At 36.0% G+C, this 21,759-nt stretch overlaps 1 protein-coding gene across 1 annotated transcript in view; it reads left to right on the top strand.

The window, feature by feature from the left end:
* Nucleotides 1-549: 549 nt before the first annotated feature.
* The window catches only part of CHD1 (chromodomain helicase DNA binding protein 1), a 50,328-nt gene continuing 29,118 nt past the window's right edge, over nt 550-21,759 (top strand). Inside the window, exons 1-4 of the mRNA XM_010007206.1 lie at nt 550-602; nt 17,141-17,341; nt 18,475-18,579; nt 19,843-19,910. The gene's annotated coding sequence lies outside the window, so the exon portion shown is untranslated. The remainder of the gene's footprint in view (nt 603-17,140; nt 17,342-18,474; nt 18,580-19,842; nt 19,911-21,759) is intronic.

Raw genomic sequence — 21,759 nt, 5'->3', positions numbered from 1 at the left:
CAATGAAAAGTTGCATAAAGAAGCCTACTGGCCTGTGTGCTGGGACCCAGAACAGTAGAGCAAAAACCAGACAGGTCTTTCCTTTCATGAGTTTGTGTCTTTCATTTAGTTCTTTCAGGAATTTTAAGTGTAACTTATGAAAAGATCTCTTTGTCTCTTGAGAAGAGTTCTTGCTCGTTTTCACAGACATGAGGAAAGATTATTATTATTTTTTTTAATAGGGGAATGTTGATAAAATAATCAACCATAAACAGGTAATGCAAAGAGCTATTTTTCAGATAAAAACATTGCATCAAACATAATGCCCCCTTTCAGTGTTATTTAAAGATTATTTAAAATATTTTTATTTTTATTTTAAAATATACTTTCAAATTGTGTCAACATTTTTCTTTACTATTTTAGGCATTTTGGGAGTAAGCGTGAAAACCCTAAGTGAACAATAGTGCACGCACCTGGAAAACATACGGAGTACCAAGAAGTGGTTTATCGATACCCACCTTGTAACCAGAGTGGACTTTTGTTTATCTTTTAAACTTCTTACTATTTACAATGAATGGGCACAGCGATGAAGAAAGCTTAAGAAACAGTAGTGGAGAGTCAAGGTAAGCACTTACTTATTTCAGTTATTCTTGGCTATTCTATATTTTGCTTACTAAAACTGGTTTGTATTTGAACCGACTGCCAAGGCTTACTGGTTAGCAAGCAGACCATAGTTAAGAGGACGGGACGTTCTTCTCACAGGTGCTTACTTTGCTGGTTATGTTCACAACTCTTCCGCTAAGAATTTTGATGATCTTGTACATGCCTTACATGAGAAAGCTTAACTAGTCTTAAAACCATATTATCATGCAAGAAAATGGTATTGCTGTTTTTATGAAAAAAACCTGGTGTCAAAATCTGAAATATTGGATTAGAATGTAAAATAAATCTACTGTCCAAAAAGTGCAAGGCACACACGCCTAATTTGTGTTGTATAAAACCATAACCTAACTGTCTCTAAAGGCAGAGCAGCAGGCTGGTCAGTTTAGTTTTTCCTGCAGAGTACTTTATGATTCTTCCTTCTTTAGAGCTGTCAGACCACTATTACTAAAAGTGTTACCTTTGTTTTCTGAAGTGGAAATTCAGCTTTCAGCTGTTGTTTAATTTAAAAAAAAATAAAATCAGTCCTCAAATGCTGAATGCTAGTCTTCTAGCTTGTGCAGTGGTCACATCTTTGGAAGAGCCTCATTAGAATTTTCCTACATCCAAGCAGCGTGACATCTAGTTTGTAGGTTTGGAATTAAATTCACATTCTAGAACGATGCTAACTTGCAAAAATTCCCTCCTGTCCTAGGAAGTTAAGATTTCTAGAGCTAGAGATGTGATGAATGCTGAAGGTTTAAGAAGTCAAAGTAAACTTGAAAATAAATGGTTTTAGTGTTCTCTTCTGAGAGGTGGTTGTTCCTGTACTGTTAGTCTACTTATCTGCTTTCTCATCCTAGCCTGTTGAACCAGTTAGCTGGTACTGTCAGTTACAGTCTTATAAAGGAAACTGTTTTGTGGACTTCAGGGAATCTTCCTCTTGGGTAGAGAGAGTTCTAAATTATTGCCTCGTGAAGAAATGCAGGAGTATAATTGCCAGCTGATCAGTCAGCATGTGCTGAATGTGCCAAGTCAACCTTCCTGTCACACAAATGAATGTCCTAGAAAGATAGTGAACTTTCAGTATTGTGGATAATTTGTAAGCTCTAATATGCAATACATTTTGAAGATTTCTGCTTCCAATAAAGTTGATACTGTTCCAGTTAGCAGACATACTTGGAGTTTCTTCTTGTAAGTGGCAAAACATTCCTCGGGGTTTCTTCTAGTAAGTGGCAAAATATTTCTGGTTACTTTGGGGAATAAAAAAAAAGCAGCTTATAAAATCAGAAGAGACCCGCAAACAAATAAAACTGCGTAAGTAAGGTCAGTCTTCTGAGCTGTAAGAACTCCCAACAAACATGAATTATCTAGGTGCAAGTCTGATGATTTTGTGTGAATTTTCTTACTACTTGAAACAAGCCACCTTGCTCCAGAGAGTATGGAAAACTACTTGGTATCAAACTGTAACTGCCCATAAATACCAGTATATCCTGTGAAGTGAGACTTAGTTCTTCATCTTATGTTTCCTACTGTGTGTATCTTAGATTTTAAAAAAGTATTAAAATGCTAAAAACTTTTTTCCTAAGTTTCTATCAATCATTAATTTCATAGTCTGATTCACAGGCAGGTCTTGGAAAGCTTATGTGCGTGTTTGCCAGGATTATCAGGAAACTTTGTAAATGGAAGGTGAGGTCTTTCCGTTTCAGATGATGGAACCCTTTTCTGTCTAGCCTAGTTCTATTATTAAAATACTGATTACAAAAGGAGTGTGACATGATATATTTTTGTATGACTTGTCCTTGTTGTTTAGTCTTTGTTGTTTTTTTTTCTTCTTTTTATGTTTCCTGAACTCTAGATCATTTTCACTTGGCAATTGTTGCCTTAGCAAGCTGCAGCTGCAGACAGATAGCTAGCTGTAACTTGGAAAGTGTCACTGCCTTCAAACCTGAAAATCTGTATTCTACAAAACGGCAGTAGAAATCAGTAGTAATGTTTAATAAGCTTGTTATGGTCCTGTTCCATTCAGAATGCCAGAGAGGGGAGTGGAACCATTGAGGAAAGCAATTGAGGTTTGCTGCTAGGAATAAATTGCAAAGATGATCATACTCTCTGGAGCTGGTAGAAAAGAAGAAGAGATAAAGGCAAATACAGTCAATGTCTAAGCATCAGCATTGGTGATAACTACGACAAATCTTTGAAATATTGTGTCACTTTATACATTTGACAGGGCAATAAAGCCATTCATTTCCCTTCATGTGGTGTAGACTTCAATGCTGTCATCTGGAGTGACAGTCTTGATAATGATTAAATGTAGCCTGTTGTAGAGGAGCCACCATAATTACTTGAGGAAGTTAAGAGAAGCAGTGGATCAGGGTTGGATTTAAAAAAATGCACAGGCCTCATGTATACTGCATTGTATTGTTTTACAGAAAGACCATGACTTGCAAAAGTTGTGGAAAGCCTGTAGTTTTCTCAACAGTAGGAGAGGTGGAGAAGGGACTAGTCAGAAACCTTTGGTTTTATGCACTGATCAGCATTGTGGTAAGGAACTGTAGGTGCCCTTTACTTCTGTGACTGGCTGTGAAAGTGAATTATTTCACTTTGTATATGAAAGAAATGTCCAATTTGCCATGTTCCTGCACTCTTCCCAGCATTGATTGCATCTATTTATCTGTTTGGTAGATGAGCAGAAAGCTTTCCCTTGCTGCAGGTGTTGAGCCTTCTGTTTTGCTGCTGGCAGAAAAGTGCATGTCTTGTATTTTCACAGTTGAATAATTGGCTGCACTGTTTGGACTTCCCTTGCTTATTTCAGCAATGTCTGAAGCTATAAATCAGTACTAGAAACAAGCATGATGGAAATTGTAGACTAGCATAAACGCTTTTACCTGATATTGTTGCTTGATATTCTGATTTCTGTGTAATAATAACAGTGTAGTGTACTCTTCAGCTTCTTCTGCGATTTCCCATGTCTTTGCTCTTCCTATGTTTCTGGAAGAAGGTGGTATTAGAGAACTTGAGCAAACCTTCCTTCTCTGTAGATAAAAAGGGATGTGCTCAGTGCGTCTTACCTGGAAAGCAGTTAGCTGGAATGTGTTATGCTTCCTTTTCTGCAGTGAGCAGCAAGCAGCTGCTTACACCAAAGACTTTCACCATTCTTTGCAAACTTTAAAGCTGATTATAATGGCAATTTTAGTGGGTTGGATTGAGCAGTCCATGTACCACAAAAGACAGTTAAGTAAAGACTTAAGACTTTGTCAGCAAGCTTTAGTTTACTGTATAAATTCATACCTTCTGTAGGAGGTAAAAAAGATTAATTGAAAGCTATGACTTTAGCTTCTCTCTTTCAAGAAATAAAGTGGCAGTTAAAAAAGAAATTCCCTAAATTGCAGAATTACTTGCCCGTACTGGTTCTTTTAGGTGGAAGTTTAAGAGGTGATATTAGTAAAAATGTGTGTATCTAGCAAGATACCATAGACATAAACCCATACATATGTAGATACATACTTATATAGTACACAGGAATTCCCAGATCAACAAGAGTACCTGAATGGTAAAGGAAACTGTTACTAGAACTTGACATGCTGTGAAAAACTAGTAGGTAAAGCAAGCTTTTCACTTCTGTTAGCAGTAATCTTCTCTTTGGGTAGTAAGCTGCTGTTTTATCAGGAATAATCTTTACAGAATTAAGGTTACTAAAGCATGGTAAGGTATCCAGATACAAGTTAGAAACATGTCTGAGGTTTTTTTTTTCATTTTAGAAGAGTTCAGAGGGAGTATGTATCAGAACCCAATTTTTTTTCTAACTGGCTGGCAAATACTTGTTCCACATTTTAGATTCAATTCCACCATTCTGAGAGTTTCAAAATTGAAGCTGATGCAAGTTGTTCACACTTTTCAAGGCACAGTGAAGTTTTGTGATAAAGACAGTGTGTACACCAGATCTATCCAGATGTGAACCCTCAAGTCATTTGTTTGATTTCAAAATTGAAGCTGATGCAAGTTGTTCGCACTCCTTAAGGCACAGCGAAGTTTTGTGATACAAGCAGTGTGTACGCCAGATCTATCCAGATGTGAACCCTCAAGTCATTTGTTTGATTTCAAAATTGAAGCTGATGCAAGTTGTTCGCACTCCTTAAGGCACAGCGAAGTTTTGTGATACAAGCAGTGTGTACGCCAGATCTATCCAGATGTGAACCCTCAAGTCATTTGTTTGATTTCAAAATTGAAGCTGATGCAAGTTGTTCGCACTCCTTAAGGCACAGCGAAGTTTTGTGATACAAGCAGTGTGTACGCCAGATCTATCCAGATGTGAACCCTCAAGTCATTTGTTTGATTTCAAAATTGAAGCTGATGCAAGTTGTTCGCACTCCTTAAGGCACAGCGAAGTTTTGTGATACAAGCAGTGTGTACGCCAGATCTATCCAGATGTGAACCCTCAAGTCATTTGTTTGATTTCAAAATTGAAGCTGATGCAAGTTGTTCGCACTCCTTAAGGCACAGCGAAGTTTTGTGATACAAGCAGTGTGTACGCCAGATCTATCCAGATGTGAACCCTCAAGTCATTTGTTTGATTTCAAAATTGAAGCTGATGCAAGTTGTTCGCACTCCTTAAGGCACAGCGAAGTTTTGTGATACAAGCAGTGTGTACGCCAGATCTATCCAGATGTGAACCCTCAAGTCATTTGTTTGATTTCAAAATTGAAGCTGATGCAAGTTGTTCGCACTCCTTAAGGCACAGCGAAGTTTTGTGATACAAGCAGTGTGTACGCCAGATCTATCCAGATGTGAACCCTCAAGTCATTTGTTTGGTTTTTTTTTAAGTTAAATTCCATATAATACTTTTTTACTGGTGATCTACAAGGAGCTTCCGGTAAAGACATCATTGTGTCTTGAAACAGTTGCATTTTGAAAAATGGTCGAATTGCACAGTGGAGTATAAGACCCTTGGAGAACCACTGATGCCTCCTGTTTGTGAAGGATTCCAAGAACTTGTTTGTGCTCCTAAGACATGTAACTGTGGCTTGCAATTAAGGACTTTCAATGTGGTTCATAGGGTTGTGGAACTTGTAGATGATTAGTGTGTTTTTGATACCTTTGCTTTGGGGAAAGTTTATAGTAGTGCCATCAGATAATGGGCTGCAGAACTGGAAATACAGTGCATGTCTTTGAGTTGTTAGCTCTTATAATTCCATTGAGTTCATGATTTGTAATAGCTGAGGACAGAAGATAACACTTGACAGCCTGAATTTTATACTCTGTTCTCTTTGCAGTTTACTGGTGGTGATACCTTTAGATAAATCTTCCTTATGCATCTAAATCAAATTAAATACTTAAGCATGCTTCAAAAATAAAACAAAAATATTTAAGCAGCATTTGCCTAAATAAACTTACTTATGAACTTGCAATTTTAAGATTTTGGGGTTTAGTGTCTGCACGTTTTAATTGGGCTCTTCATGTTCAAATACTGGCCTTCCTTCAACTTCTGGTTTATATTAAAACAAAAAACCTAAAATCCAGATGGTCGATTGCAGTCCAAGACCCTGCAGTCTTTTAGTGTCTTGAACTTTAATTTGCTCAATTTGGTACTCATGCCTGCTCTTCTTAAAACAGAAAATTCTTAAGGTAGCTTAACCTATGCACTTGAAACCAGTGGCAATAAATTACCTGCTTTCAGTTTCCATTATTAATATGGACCTTACACATGAATCTAATTACTGGATCAGTTCTTTTACAGTGTGTCTTGTGCAGCTTTCTGTTTTAGGATTCCTCCTAGTGTGTTGTGGTAGTTAGCATACTTTGTTGTACACTGTGTGATTCCCTCAGTGGAAAAACGTTGTGAATGTGACATAGTGAAAACAAGGGGTTTTTTTAAAGGAAAGTTAGTTTTAAGAGGTTGTGTTGGTTTTTTTCCACTGTTTTATTTATTTCACACTTAAAGTCTTGTTGTAAGGGGTATGCCAGTGAAGTTTAAATTTAAGGCTACTGAATAGAACTGACTGTGACTGTGATGGGATACTTGCCTGTCTTCTCCCTAAAGCATTCTCCAGTTTAATTGCATAGGTATTTGTTGGGTGTGTGTGAAAAATTAATAGGTAAAAACAAATGTGAAAATCATGTCCTTTATTACTGTCATTAAGCTATGCTGCTTTTATGGCACATTAGCTTGTAAATAAATACTGAGTTCAGGCATAAATTCCTCTTGCATCTATCATAAATAGGGAGTAGCCGGGGACAGTGTTTGTAAAAAAGAACAGACAATTTACTTCAGTGTGTCAAACCTCCATACCAGATCAGATTTGACATGTATGGCTGTGTAAATGCAATTACGTGACTCAATAGCTAGGGGTGAGAGGGGTTTCTTGACTGTGTCCTGGAAGGTGCTCTTTTTAGTCTTCACCTCAGTTTGTCAGCATGCATAAAACTAATCTTTCATGTGGAGCACCTATCCTGAGATGATACTACCCATTTTTAGTATATACTGTTGCACTGTTGACAGCTATCTTTGTCATCCCTTCTGTGATTTGTTTGGGTAATAGAGAAATAGTCTCATTCCAACAGTACTGAAGAGATCATAGTTATTGCTTTATCTAGCATGCTTGTTTATATTTTCACAGTCCTATGGTGCTTCACAGTTTTGCACAGTCTTATGTATTGCTGTCTTAATTTACCTTTGGGTTTGTTGGTTTGTTTTTTTTTTTTACTTTGGAAAAGTACAGTAAGTTTAATGTAAGGTTCCTTATTCAGGAAAACCTGTACACACATTAGGCTGTTTTCATTTTATTCACTGCTTTTTTTGTTGTTTTGGTAAGCAATATATGTAAATTGCTTGGAGCTAGAGAATGAAAGAAGGCTTATGTCACACATTCTTAGAAAAGGGATTTTAAAAAGCAGGAATTCCATTTTGACTAATGGAGTTAAATGCCTAAAAGAGCACAAATGGTCTTCAACAATTCAAGTTAGCAAATATTGTATATCTGTATACATTATACTAACAACACCTATTTAGCTTAACTTGCATTGCCGTGTTTTTTCCATCTACACTTTCTATTCTAGTTTTTATAGTGTTGATAATATATCTTGGCATTTGGTTTCTTGGAAGTCCATTCATCAGTGAAGAAGGTAAGGAAAAAAACAACCCAACAAGTTAGACCACAAAATGAGAGCTGGTTAGAAGAGGTCATCACTGCAAGACTAGAGCAAAGTTAAGACATAGTGTGACACGGTGGGCTAGTGTAAATTTGACTAGTACAGGTGAATAGTTAGCTGAGAATGAAGTCTTATATACTGACTGTTTTTTCTGATTATGTTTAAGGTATGTATGACTTTTCTACCAGAAGAGTTGAACGAAGAAGGTGGGCTCCAACTCTGGATTGTTCTGCAGAGAAACTATCTTGACTATGTTCAGAAAGGGTGAGGGAAAGACAGGAAGGTCCCGATTTATGCTAGCTGCCTGAAAATAGTGGAGATTTTATCTTACTTTCCAGTTTTAATCAGGATTATTTTGGGAGAAGGAGAAAAGAGGATACAGATACACAAGCATAAGCCTGGTTAAGCTGCACTCAAACTACCTCTCTTATTGCACCCTGATTGTTCATGGCCTGGTGGGTATGGTGTCCTGTTCACCTTTGCCTATTGCTGAACTGTTTCAAATAAAAGCATTTTAAGAAAAGGTAATGACCCTGACTTTTACATTAAAAGAAAGTGGCAAGAAATAAAGTACTTTGCCTTTTATTTTCTGTAAGGGGATCTCTGGAGAGTGGAGGACCAGGACTACTGTTCCTGAGATAAGATTTAGGTAATAACATAAGACAGCAGGTGGCCCATATTTGTGACAGTATTACAATTCTTGGTTGAGGAAATAACGTTTCTTACATCCTACCCCGAGAGATAGGATACTAGAATCTCAGTAATTAGTAGTGCCAGTTCAGGTGATTGATTTTGTGGAGATCAGTGGTGCTACTTTGCACTAATGGGCATTACTAATTGCAAGAAAAGTGTGTCAAATTATGCATCCTAGGTAGGCTACATCGGGTAATACTTAAAATTCTTAAGCTGATGAAGGAATTGCTTATAGTCAGTGCCTCAAAAAATGCAGGAAAAATTAAAGAACACAGTAGGTCAAGGTGGAAAATAAAGTGTCCAAGTATTTTCTGACTACCTCTCAGCTGTTATCTCCCTGAATTTATCTTCCAATATCTTTATTACCAAGCTTAGGTTTACTATTTTTTCATGCAAGTAAAGTGCCTTGCTATTAGGCAGGGTTTGCTTGTCTTTTTTTAATGCAGCAGTTATGTATAAAAAAGTACAGTGTAAAATGGTCTCACATTTGGTTTGCAGTGGTAGCTTCCATTGATTATTTCTAGAAAATATACAAGCTTGCTTCTTAGGTTGTATCTTCTTTTTCATTTCATTTCTGGAAATCTGCTGATTCAAGTTAAAATAAGAGATGATTAGTCTTCAACTCTGGAAAGCCTGTAGACATCTCAAGCTGATGATGATTGATTTTGCCTTGTTTTGGGTGGTTGTTAGGGTATCCATTTCAGCAGATTAAGAAAATGTCATTTGACCTATTAGAAATCTGTATCCTTTTCTTCTGAACTTCAAAACCACAAACAATTACGTTTTTAAAACTCTGGCAAACAAGCTTCCTAAAATTCTAGTGATGCTATTGGACATGCAGTGTAATAGGAGTTCTGCATGCTGTTGCTCTTTTTCGTAGTCTCGTCAGCAATGTGATGCTCTGTGGGAAAGGGGAGAAGCCATTATACCACATAGCATTTGAAGCACTTGGAAAAATGACTTGCAGTATATCATGATTCAGTGTGGAATGTGTGGGTACCAAAATTGAAAATTTCCAAAAACACTTTTCTGTTTGAAAACTCCTTCTTTCTGAGTTCTGTTTTGATTTGCACTGCTTTATGCTTCAATATCTGGACAGTAGTGTTAAGAAATACTGCCTGCTCACTCCTGCTTGTTTTTTCCACTTCATCAGCCTGTTAGAATGTTTATGAAAACAAAAGCAGTTTAAAAAAGTTGAATCTGTTCCCTGTATGGGTGGTAATGACACCACAGAGGATTGGAGGGGGTAGCAATAAAGAATGATGGGAAAAGTTATTCTTGTAAAACCCTCACCAACAGATGAATGTATTGGTGAGGGCTGAAAGTGTTTTCAAAGTGCCATAACTCATACAATCACTTGTATCATTATTGGGATTGTATGAAAATTTCTGAAACTCAGAACAAAGGTAGGAGCAGTTAAAGGGAAACTTTTAAGTTCATTGTTCCTGACTTCCACCTTTAATGTGAGGAGTTAATAAATTTTCTTTAATGCATATGCATGTTTAAATGTGTGCACCTGTTCTTAACTCTTAGGGTTAGCATCTAGCATACTAGAATTTAATCTGAATTACTGCTCATGTGGAAGTGTGTCATAGGTAATCCTGTGAAAGAGATTAGATTTATGTTCATTTTTAATAGCCTTGGCTAATTTTAAGACTTGGTCAATGTGTTTGGGCCAGAGAGAAAGGAAGGCTTCCTTCTGTTACAGTTTTTTTAATCCCTTGGTGTGGTGGTCTCAAGAAGTCTTGTTTTTGCACTTCTAGCAATAAAAAAATACACCTTCAATGTATGTATAATAATTTATAAATTATATACATGCTGTTGTACCAATACCTACATTATAAAAGATGCAAGAAGTAGAAATTTTAAAAGGATGAGATCAAGTTTAAATAATTTTTGAAAATGTTTTACTTTGTTATTGGAATAAAAACTTTTTTGGCACTCACATATAAAACTTATGAATATTCTTCCATATTAAAAATTTGGTTTAATACTTCATGTGAGAGAGTGCTTTGAAGATAAGGTTCTAAGTTCAGTTTATGTGGGTACTTTGTTTTAATGACTAGCGTAGTTGAAAAAGACACCTCACAAAGATGTAGGTCCAAATGGAAGACATTTGGACTGTGCTTACTAAATCACTATACTCATTTTTTCAATCCCATCCATGAATTATGCAAATATTTTTCTTAATATTTGGCTAGTAGATTTCCATTTTCCCTAATGTTGATCACTTCTTGAACATTAATCAGAAGAAGATTTATTTTTTTAATAAATGAGTTCAAAACCCACTGAAACTTTCTTGAAAAATTTTAAACATACTAGAAATGTCTGTCTTCAGCCTTTTAAGTGTACAGTGTGATAGCTTGTATAGGTGACATGCTTTGTTTTTGGCAGTAAAATCAATAATGATGGAAACCTTTCCAAACATCTCTTTTCAGAATGTTGTCTCCATAGCATGAGTTTCTTTTGAAAAGCAGTTCTGTGTTTCTTTCAGCTTAGAAGATATTTTTTCTAAAATATCAACTAGGTAGCATACTACCTGAGACCACTTATTTTCAAATAAAGGGGCAGTGAATGTGCAACACTTTTTTTTTTTCTTTGGTTTTGTGTTTGGTTTTTTTTTTGTTGTTGTTTTTTTAACACTGCCTTTAAGCAGTGAACTTCTTTGGGTACAAAAGATTTTTATGGTCAATCCTCATCTTACAAAGCATTGTAAAAATGTTACTATTTAACAGGTTTTTTTTTCATAAAATAAAGCACATTGATGACATCTTTTTACACTTCATATGCTTCTGGCTCCAGATTCTTTGCTGCAGTAGCTTGTATGTGATTGGTGCATGAATTTCACATGTGGTGCTATATCATCACCCTAACTAGAATCCAGTTGGATTTTTTTTTATAAAACCTTTTTTTTTCTTTAATGAAAAGAAGTTGTTGAATGTTGAAGGCATGTTTTCTCTGGTACATCTTTCCTTTTGTGGTTCACAAAAAAGCAATTCTTCATTATTTCGTAATTTAAACAGAATTTAGCAAGTAGTGAAAGTTGGGACATGGTAGAAGCATCTGTACTTTCATCTAACCATACAGCAATCCTCCAGTGCACAATTTGTTCTAATACTTGTTTCTTCAAGTCTTCACCAGTGTTTTCTGTGTGTCTTTCAACCATATTTGCTAACAAATAAATACACTTTAGCTTGTCTTCATTGTTTTCTGTGCATTATTTTAGACATTTTTACAGGGGCAAGAAGTAAATTCTCCCATAGCATGTGGCATTTCTGTCCCTTGCTCTTAGGTAAAGGAACCTCAAACAGAGGCTTCTAAACATGCAACATTACATTTAGTGAGATTTTGTGAAGTATAGGATATCAGTATCACAATACTTGAAACATTGCTGCAAAAACCAAAAGTTTGTCACTTTTTCTGGATGGTTAGTCTTCAGATGTCTTGCTGATTTCACACTATCATTAGCTAGTATCTCAAGGCGCATTATACACTTAGGACAAGGTTAATTGTTAACAATAGTAGCTGTAAATACATATTTCATATAGTCTTGATAATTCCAGTTTTGTTAGTCCAACTTCTTGTCATGTGATTATATTGTCATTGGCTTTAATCTCACAATGTGGCTGACAAAGGGCTTGTACTGAGAGAAGTGTCAACTCTGCCATTTTCCTGTTGTTTGCTTGCAATCACTGTATTAGTGTTTTCTTCAATCCCCTGTTCCCTTGCAGGAATCTTTTTAAACCACTTCTCCACTTTGTGAGACTTAGTTTTGTTAAAATGAAGTAATACGATCCATTAATCCACCTAACCAGGCAGAGGCAAACTTCCACATGTTGCAGTGCGCAGAGAGAGTATGAAGTGTTGTGGAGCACACACTTCGCCCAGGTCATGTCACCTACCATAATGTGACATAAGACATTTGGACTGCGTAATACTGCCAGTATCAATCCATAAATTTAATGTTTGCAAAGCTGAATTTGTGGTTTGGTGTTTTGCATTTTTTTCCTGGATTGTTGTTTTTTTGTGGGTTTGATTTTGTGAGGTTTGTTTGTTTGTTTTGTTCGATTAAATATAAACAGAAGTTCCAATATTTTCTTCACATACCCCTAGAGTAGTCTTGTGCACCTACTGGCTGCATGTGCTTCTCTTTGGAGACTGTTGCCTTTGTGTGCCAGTAGTTTTGTCTTAACATTGAAGTCCGCTGAGGCTGTGAGAGGAGGGAGCTACTTCTTTCATTAGCAGTTTAGGACAAATAATTCAGCTAGAAGATTGGCTCCTTAGAGTATGCTAAAGCCTTTACTTAAATCCTAGTATTCCATACATCAGCTAGCAGAAGCAAGGGTTGTCTTTCTCACCAGGGAGAGTGGCTTTCGGTGATACCTTTCTCAGTTAAGTCCTGAGGTATCCAGGGTGACTGGGTCATGCTCATGTGATGATTGGAAGCAGTGACTCGTTATATTTTCTCTAGGTCAGCACTACATGTAGGGATAGTAAGTAAAGCCAAGTACATAAAATGTCCAAGTGATTTTACATCTACAGAGGCACAGGACTAGTAAAGGTTGGTCAATGAATGTTGAATTGATATGGTGTAGCAAACTGCTAGTATCGATGCTGAGTAGAAGTTGAAACTGAAAATTACTGTTACAGTGGTTTTTCATTTTCAGTACCCCATTTTTTATTCTGGACACTGCTCGAGAGACATGGCTAGAAAATGTCATAGACACATTTTACTTTTCCATTTTTTGGGAAGGGAAAGTTAGTTCTTTATTCTACTCTACGTAATGCTTCCTTCGTTCTAGCAAGTGTTTGCATATTTTTGGTGGTTTTCTTGATTTTTAGAAAAAGTTAGGTAGGTCTGTGTTTTTATTTTCTTGCGAGCAAGTAAGGTGTTCTTTTATGTCAGAAGTTGATCATAGTCTGGCAAGTTGTTAGTCTGGTCTGATGCTGATCTAAAACTGTTTCCTATGAGAGATTAATAATTAATTAATAAAACCAAGAAAAAAACCCAGTTAATAAAATCTATTCTTTCTTTTGGTCTGCCTTGTAGATACTTACCTTTAGAGATAATTAAGAAATAAGTCTTAGGCTGAGAATTTCTATTCAGTTTCTGTTCGAAAAGTTAATTAGTCCATTTAGGCAACTGAGGGGTTTTTTTGTAGTGTTGATAGAAAAAGGCAATGACTTTTATAGAGGGAATGGCTGAACTGTTTCTCGTTCTTCAGCCTTCTCATCATGACACCCATGTTAGTAAAAAATTACTTGCAGTTAGCTAGTAGTAAGTTTTTGGTTTCTTTAAAAAAACCAAATCAGTATAATGGTTTTAAAATATGATGTATTAGTGTTACACGCTGTGAAGATTATCATTAGATGTGTAAGATTTTTTTTAAATTTTTTCTTTTTTTATTACAGGAAAAGCAAGTACACAGTCTGCACCCAGAAGTGTGTAATATTTTGATCTCGGCATAAACATGTTCTCTTTTGGATCTTTGATTGCAGTGACTTTAGTGATAAAAATTAAAGGATCATTTTTCTTTCCAAATTTGAAATACTTTTTTATGCTGAAAGCTGAGCACATAACATATGGCTCTACCTGTATGGTGTGTGTTTTGCCTCGTTTCCCGTCACTGTTACTGTTAGATCAAATCCTTTTACGTTTATCAGTGAAAAGTCCTTTGATCTCTGAACTTGCAGCTATTGGGAGTTTATGGATATTACATGCCATGCGGTGCTGCTCAATAGTGTCTTAAAAGATCTGCAGTGTGTCTTTATTGCAAATACTTACGCAGGACTTTCATATTACCACATTTCCTGTCTCATTTGCAAACAGGAGCTTTAGGTTTTTGGGTGATAGTACTGCCTTTGTAGAGTTTGTGCCTTCAAGTCAAGGTTCTGCTGAAGCTCAGGTCAAAACATCATAGGAGGGGACATGGTGAAATAGACATGCTTTGATAATCCTCAGAGCCTATCAGTTCTTTGTTCTGTGGCCAGTGAACAAGAATTCAGGAGAAATTAAGTCACATCTGTTACTCTTAACTATTTCTTTGTATGCTCTGTAGTTACATCAAGACCTGTAGGAGTATATGCTGCATATGAGGAAGTAGACAGGCAGAAACTTTAGTGTAGTTTCACACATCTGTATTAGTTTGGATTATTGTTTTGAAGGAAGCTTTGCCCAACATGGACTAGTCTTGTGTGCTTTAACTTCTTTAGTGCTTTTTACTAGTTAATTCCAAACCCTTTTTCAGCATGTGCAAATACTGCCATAGGATCTGAAAATTTGATAAATGCTTTATCAAGTCCTTTCTGTTTCCCAGGTTTTAAAATTACTTGCTGCTGCTCAGTTTGTCTTTTCCTATTTCCTTGTGTCGATTTAACACTCCGGGATAAGAAAGTGTAGGAAGATGTTATTCACTCTGTGGCATTTAAATTTTATTTTTCTGTTTTTCTTTGTTCTATGTACCAATTAGCCGTTACTCTACTAGTGATCTTTAATTTTTCTTCGTACATGGTATCATTTTGGCAACTCTACATTAGTTGTGGTAAATTTTATTTGTTTTTTCATCGTTTCTTGTAATTTCCTTTCTTTATCTCCCCATCCCTCTTACTTCTATCTGCAGGTTTGTTTTGTAGTATTGCATTTGCTGGTTACGTGGTTGAACAGTGACTTCAAGATTTTCACTCTTGTCAGATGTTACTGTTAGTTGATAGGCAGTTGGGCTGTTAGTTTGCTTTTCTCAGGCCAATTTATAGTGACAAACAGGGTTTATGACATAACTCTTGCTTTGCTGGTTCTGCTCATAAGCCTAATGGGAATTAGTTCCCAGAATCTTAGCTTTGTTGAGAGCTGGTTGGAAAGACAAGGAGTCTATGTGTTTTGTTTGAGTATTGAATATTGTATGATCCACGTCTGTTGATAAGTTGGCATTACTCAGCAGAAATTAGATGATGACTAACTGAAAAAGATTTTGAATTACTTGGGTTTTTTGCATCCAACCCCAGCATTATCTACTAGACTGTTTTCTTTTTCCTCTGTTAGTGCCTTTGTTTTTGAGCTTACCACTGAATTCCTGTGTTGAAGAGGTACTTTGTTTTGATTGCCTCTGACCAAGTGCAATTGAACCTATTGTTAGCACTAGATTAGTATATATGAAATACTTTACTGCTGTATGGAGAGCTAACTTAATTGCTATTCTCATAGTGTCGTGTTTTTCATCCCTTTTAGATTTAGTAACCCATGTCACTGCTGTCTTTGAGCAAGCCTTGTGCTGCATGAAGTATTTTAATTCCTTCCCCTCCTGCAAACTAATGTAGGATTTAGACATTTTTACATTTTTGTCACTGGACTTGTCTGGCTGATATTTACTTGTGTCTCAGGGTTTCTCTGTGCTGAATTTTCTTCTATTTTTCTTAATTTATAGTTAGTGCTTCCACATTCTCCCTGACATACACTTATGGTATTTTGCTATGCTGAGAAGTGCTATTGTTTTATAATGTCTGATTTACCCAGCATTAAAGGTAAGATAATATTTGCATACAAAAATACTGTTACAAGAAAAATACTTCAGAAGATTGTAATGAAGTGCCATTAATTTCTGCTAAACAGCTCAGACTCTGGTCATATTCTGTGCAGGTGCCCTGCTTTATTTGGCAAGTGAGATTATAGGACTGTGCCTGAAGTAAGCTTTTGATAGCAGAAATGGGAAGTTTTAGAGCAGCCTTGTTGCTTCCCAATTTTCCTCTTGGCATGTGCAAGGAAAACCAGCAACAGTGTGTTTCGTTATACCTCCCCCTTCAGAAAAAAGAACCTTTACCATCCTCTGTTTCTATTTCTTTCAAAGTTCACAGGTGCAGATGACTGATTGAAACACAGTCTACAAGAGTTTGTTTATGGATAGCTTTATTTCTTCTGTACTAGTACAGTTTTCTTGGTGTTAGCAAAAGCAAAAAGAGGAGCAATTTTGTTTTGGTTTTAAAGTCATGACAGTTAAGTAAGTTCTAGGACAGAGCATGATCAATCTGCCCTTCCCCAACTGCACATCCAGCCAACTCTCATCCAGATGAATTGTGCTGACAGAGATTGCTAGGTTTTTGTACCAGCTTTTGGTCTTACATTTTCAATTCTGCCTTCATGCTTACTCTGTTTTAAGCATTTGCAAATAGTGTGTGCATAGTTTGAACTTACATTGCTCTGTGGTGGTATGATTCCCAAGTTTTTTCATTACATCTTTGAAATATAGTAGTATTAATCTTTGCAAGCAATTTTATTAAAGACTTTGTGGAATAGACTTAACTGTTAAGAGGTTTGTATGTATGTGTATATGGTGTTTGATGAAACTATACCAGTGTTTCAAAGAGGGTGGGGTGGAAAGTTTGCATGGGTTTGCATTTCTACCACTTCTATTTCCTTTACTCAGCTGCTACATATGAATTTGACTGTTCTTGCTTTATCTTGTGTTTTTAGGCTTCACGAAATGTATTTGATTAAATTCTGAATTCTCATTTCTTGTTTATATTTAACTTTAAAAATCTCATTTTAATTAATAAACTGCATCCATTTCTGTGCTACCCGTTTGTCAATTTAACAGTTGATTTCTAGGTGCAGCTAAGGTGACTTTTTCGTTTAATCCTGTTACCTTGCCCATTGTGTGATAGCCTACTAACTTATCATTGCAGCCAGTCAGATGACGATTCGGGGTCAGCATCAGGTTCTGGATCTGGTTCAAGCTCTGGAAGCAGTAGTGATGGAAGCAGCAGCCAGTCAGGCAGCAGTGACTCTGACTCTGGTTCAGAGTCAGGCACTCAGTCAGAATCTGAGTCTGACACATCTAGAGAGAAGAAACAAGTTCAAGCTAAACCACCAAAAGTTGGTGGATCTGAGGTAAATAGGACATATAAATTAACTCTTTGTGGGGGGAAAATATTTTTAAAATAAGTCTCTGCTGTTAGTTTCAAAAGCAATTTTCATTTAAAAAATAAAGAGGTAATGTAGAGTTTTTTATTACATTTTAACTTTGTTGTGTTGGTGAATGCATGTGCATAACCTAAGTTTAAATTTTAAAATTACACATTTGAAACCCCCAGCCAGTCAGGCAGCAGTGACTCTGACTCTGGTTCAGAGTCAGGCACTCAGTCAGAATCTGAGTCTGACACATCTAGAGAGAAGAAACAAGTTCAAGCTAAACCACCAAAAGTTGGTGGATCTGAGGTAAATAGGACATATAAATTAACTCTTTGTGGGGGGAAAATATTTTTAAAATAAGTCTCTGCTGTTAGTTTCAAAAGCAATTTTCATTTAAAAAATAAAGAGGTAATGTAGAGTTTTTTATTACATTTTAACTTTGTTGTGTTGGTGAATGCATGTGCATAACCTAAGTTTAAATTTTAAAATTACACATTTATAAGTATTTTGAGTTAAATGCTTACCTAAATTTCATCATGCAGAAGCACCCATTAATTTACTGAACTTCTGGAAGACAAAGACACATGTAATATTCTTTTTTTCTGCAATTCTGTGTTTTACATTGTTCCTCTAAAGCTTAGTTTCCTTGTATAAATAAATGATTGTATAAAAATTCCAAACTTATATACAGTTGGCTTTACATATAAGTCATCAAAATTCAGGAGAAAGGGATATTTAGAAATCTCTGAAATCTGGTGGGCCAAAATCACCTGCACTCTCCTTTGCTATATGGACTTAACTGGGGTGGTAGAACATATGTATGAAAGGCAGTCGTACATTAGTTACCACAAGAACTGAAGACTATTAAGGTTCCTGTTACGTTTTTGTTCATGTATTTAAGTATTACTGTAAGAAACGGTAAGTGGTCTGAAAATATTTACCTGGGTCAGTTAAAAAACATACTTTATAAATTGTTTCTAAAGTGAATTTTTAAAAATTGATTAAATTGAGGACCACTAACAATAGTGATGTTAGTCATAAAAAATAAATACATGGTGAACTGGAGATGTTCACTATGTTTAACTGACTCTCACATCTCTGTTCCTCTTCAGTTTTGGAGGTCTAGTCCAAGTATACTTGCTGTTCAAAGATCAGCAGTGCTCAAGAAGCAACAACAACAACAAAAGGCAGCCTCATCCGACAGTGGTTCAGAAGAGGTGAATAACATAATTTAGATTTTTAAAATGTAAACATGCCTATCTCATTGTCTCATATGTTAGCATGAAAGTGAATAGAGCCAAGTTGTATTCTCTAAGAGTGCATAAAAGTCTTAATTTAGTCACTAGAAGTGATGTTCAAATAACTGAGATTTTTATAAAGAAAAGTGAAAATACGTTGAGTTACTTGTTTTAAGTGAGTTGTGCCAGAATTGAAGCAGCCTGGATAATGTGGAGTTTGTAGATATTCTGTGATGCATGGTTGAAATTTTCAAGCCACAGAATACTGACTTGCATTGCATTTTATACATCCTGAGTTTCATAAAGACACTTTAAAATGCTAAAATATTTTTTCAACCTGTTTCTGTATAAAAGTAGCTGCTGTGGGTTTCAAAACTACTGTATGGAGTGGAAAACTACTGCAAATTTTTTAATAGGTACTACAAATAGTTATTTTATTTTTCTTATATACCTGCATCCTAGGTATTATAAAACCAAAATCTTGGGCTAAAGAAATATGCACTTTGTGCAGTAGGAACATCTTTTAAGAACTTTAGTGACTGTGAAATGGAGTTTATTTATAAATTAGACTTTTTCTCCTTTATAACAAAAACTGTGCAGTGTAGTCATACTCCTTTGATTGGATTTGTTTTTGTCTGGTTTAGCAGCTTGTCATTGTTAAAACATTAATTTACAGCTGTTGTAAGTAAAAGTACACCTTTGTGAAAGATATTTTTCAGGATAAAACTTCAATCTCAATCTAAACTTAATGGGATTAAGTTTAGGAAGACCTAATTTTAAGAGGATTCTTGTATTTGATCACAGAGGAAGAAGAACCATGATATTCTCAAAATTTTCTTAAACTGGTGTTGAAATGTTGAAGAGTATAGAACGTGAGAAAGTCCCTGGGGCTAGGAGCTTTTATTAGGATTTTGATAGATTCATTACCTTGATTAATTTGGGGCAGCTTAAACCATGACTTTTCATGTAGGCACAGTGGTTATTTTTTAAGGCAGATGGGTTTTTTTTTTGGTGATGTTCTCTAAAGCCTTGCTGGCACGGAGTATTCATAGATGGAAAACCACAAAAACAATAGTAGTCCTTATCTCATTCTGCATTAAGAGGTATGGTTCAGGTAATGAAGAGAGTAAAATGTGAATAATGTGCCTCCACTTTGAAAGTGGGCTCTGATTTATCGTTTTTATGTTAGAAGTACTTCATTCTCTTTGTGATAATAATTTTTTTTTCCTTCTTCACCTGCAGGAATCATCAAGTGGTGAAGATTCTGCAGATGACTCATTGAGTAAAACTAAGAAGAAAAAACATAAAGAGTAAGATATTTTCCTAAGAAATACAATTTTTTGTTTGTGGCATAGTGACATACCCTCGTAATTCATGCTTCATTTCTCTAACCTTGGCTTAAGTTCCCTTTTTGTCTTGATCTTGCATTTCCAATTTTGATAAATATTTTGGAATATTTGGAATTGTCACAGTTTGACTTAGGTCCGACAACAATGCTCTCGATCCCCCCTCCCCCCAACCCAGGTAGGGAAGGAGAGAGAGAAAAAGAGAGAGACTTGGCTGGATTGAGAACTAAACTACACAGCTTTAATTAAAACACTAATGAATCATACAAGAAAATATATACAATTATATACAGATATATATATTCAGGTATGGGCAAAAACCTCTTGCCTCCCCCCACCCCAGCAACTCCCACAGCACTTCCCTGAACTGGGAAGAGTCCTGAGGAATCCCGGAGCTGCTGCTGGAGAGAGAGAGTTATGGGGGTCAGGAGATCTCGAGCCTAAGGGTCGACGGTGATGGATGAACAGAGTCCTCCCCGGACACCGGCCATGGATGGAAGAGAAGGGGAGAAAAAGAAGGAAGGAAGTTGTCTTCTGTGATCTCTGACCTTCCTTTGAGCTTACGTAGATATATGGAATGGAATATCTTTGGCCAATTTTGCTGTCTGTCTAACTCAGCTTCCTACGGGGGGGTCACAGATCTCCCCATAGTGTCTGAGCCGGCAGAGTGCAGGTGCGGCCTTGAAGCCTCAGTAGTTAGAAAAACATTCCACTGTCTTATCAGCCTAGCAGAACACACTGTTGCTAGTTACAAGAAAGCTTACTGAAGAAAAAAAAAAAATCAGTAAAAAGAAAAATTGGCTTTATCCTGGCTCAAACCAGGACAGGAATAAGCTCTTAGAGGAACATTTATATCATATTAATTTCTGAGCAAAAGAGTCTAGAATATGGTTCAAAAACATCAGTGCTTTTTTTGTAAAAAATATTTTGTTGCAGTTTATTTTTCAGTTGAAGGCCTTTCCTAAAAATTCTTGTAAAAGTGGGAAGCTACTTAAGTAGGTTATCTCTCAACAAATTCAATAGATTCCCTTAGCTAATGTCAAAGTCTTTTTGTTTGTTTCTTTTTGGTTTTGTCTTTTTCCTTCTGACAGATTTAAAAGCTATAGTCCTGACAATAATTAATTTTACTGGCTAACAAAGAATTTTAACTGAAAATAAGTTCCATCTGACTAATAGATCAAAAAGTTTATGAAAAGGACTGTATGTTGTTACATGATTTTATGAATGATGTGTAGAAATTGAACTGTTCTATCACTACTTGTTTCCTGATTCATTAATAGCTTTGGTGTTCAGGGTTGCTAGTACAATGTCTTAAAGAAATGGTAGTTGGGGAAAAAAAAATTACTAATGGTGTAAAATGGTACTTTCCTAGCAATGAGCTGTTATTAACAATCTTTTGTTAGTTAACAATTTGATTGCATATAATAGCATACACTGTTACAGGAAAGATATTTAAGTTTAGGAACCCTTTATCAATTCACTTCATATATCCAGCACTGGATTTTTGTTGTATGCCTCTTCTGGACAAATATGTTTGCAGTTATTATCTGACATGCAGATCAGAGACTTCTTAATTTATAACTTTTACTTTTTACGTTTTACAAGCCTTAGAGGGTGATGTTTCTCTCTTTTTTATGTTTTTATATATTTTTACAATTCATGGTAGTAATTCTTCCAATGGGCCATGGGGAGTGTAGCCGTTAGACAATGTGGGACTCTCCAGAATAGCATATGGCAGGACTTCAGGATCTGAGCATGTACAAGTTCTGATAAGCATGCATCTCTCCAGTTAGATATATTAAGTGCTTTGGTT

This window comes from Chaetura pelagica, unplaced genomic scaffold (genome assembly GCF_000747805.2).
Source record: "Chaetura pelagica isolate M959 unplaced genomic scaffold, ChaPel_1.0 scaffold40, whole genome shotgun sequence".
Classification (NCBI taxonomy): domain Eukaryota; kingdom Metazoa; phylum Chordata; class Aves; order Apodiformes; family Apodidae; genus Chaetura; species Chaetura pelagica.
Note: the sequence above shows the minus strand (reverse complement) of the source record. Positions and strands in the feature narration are given on the sequence as shown.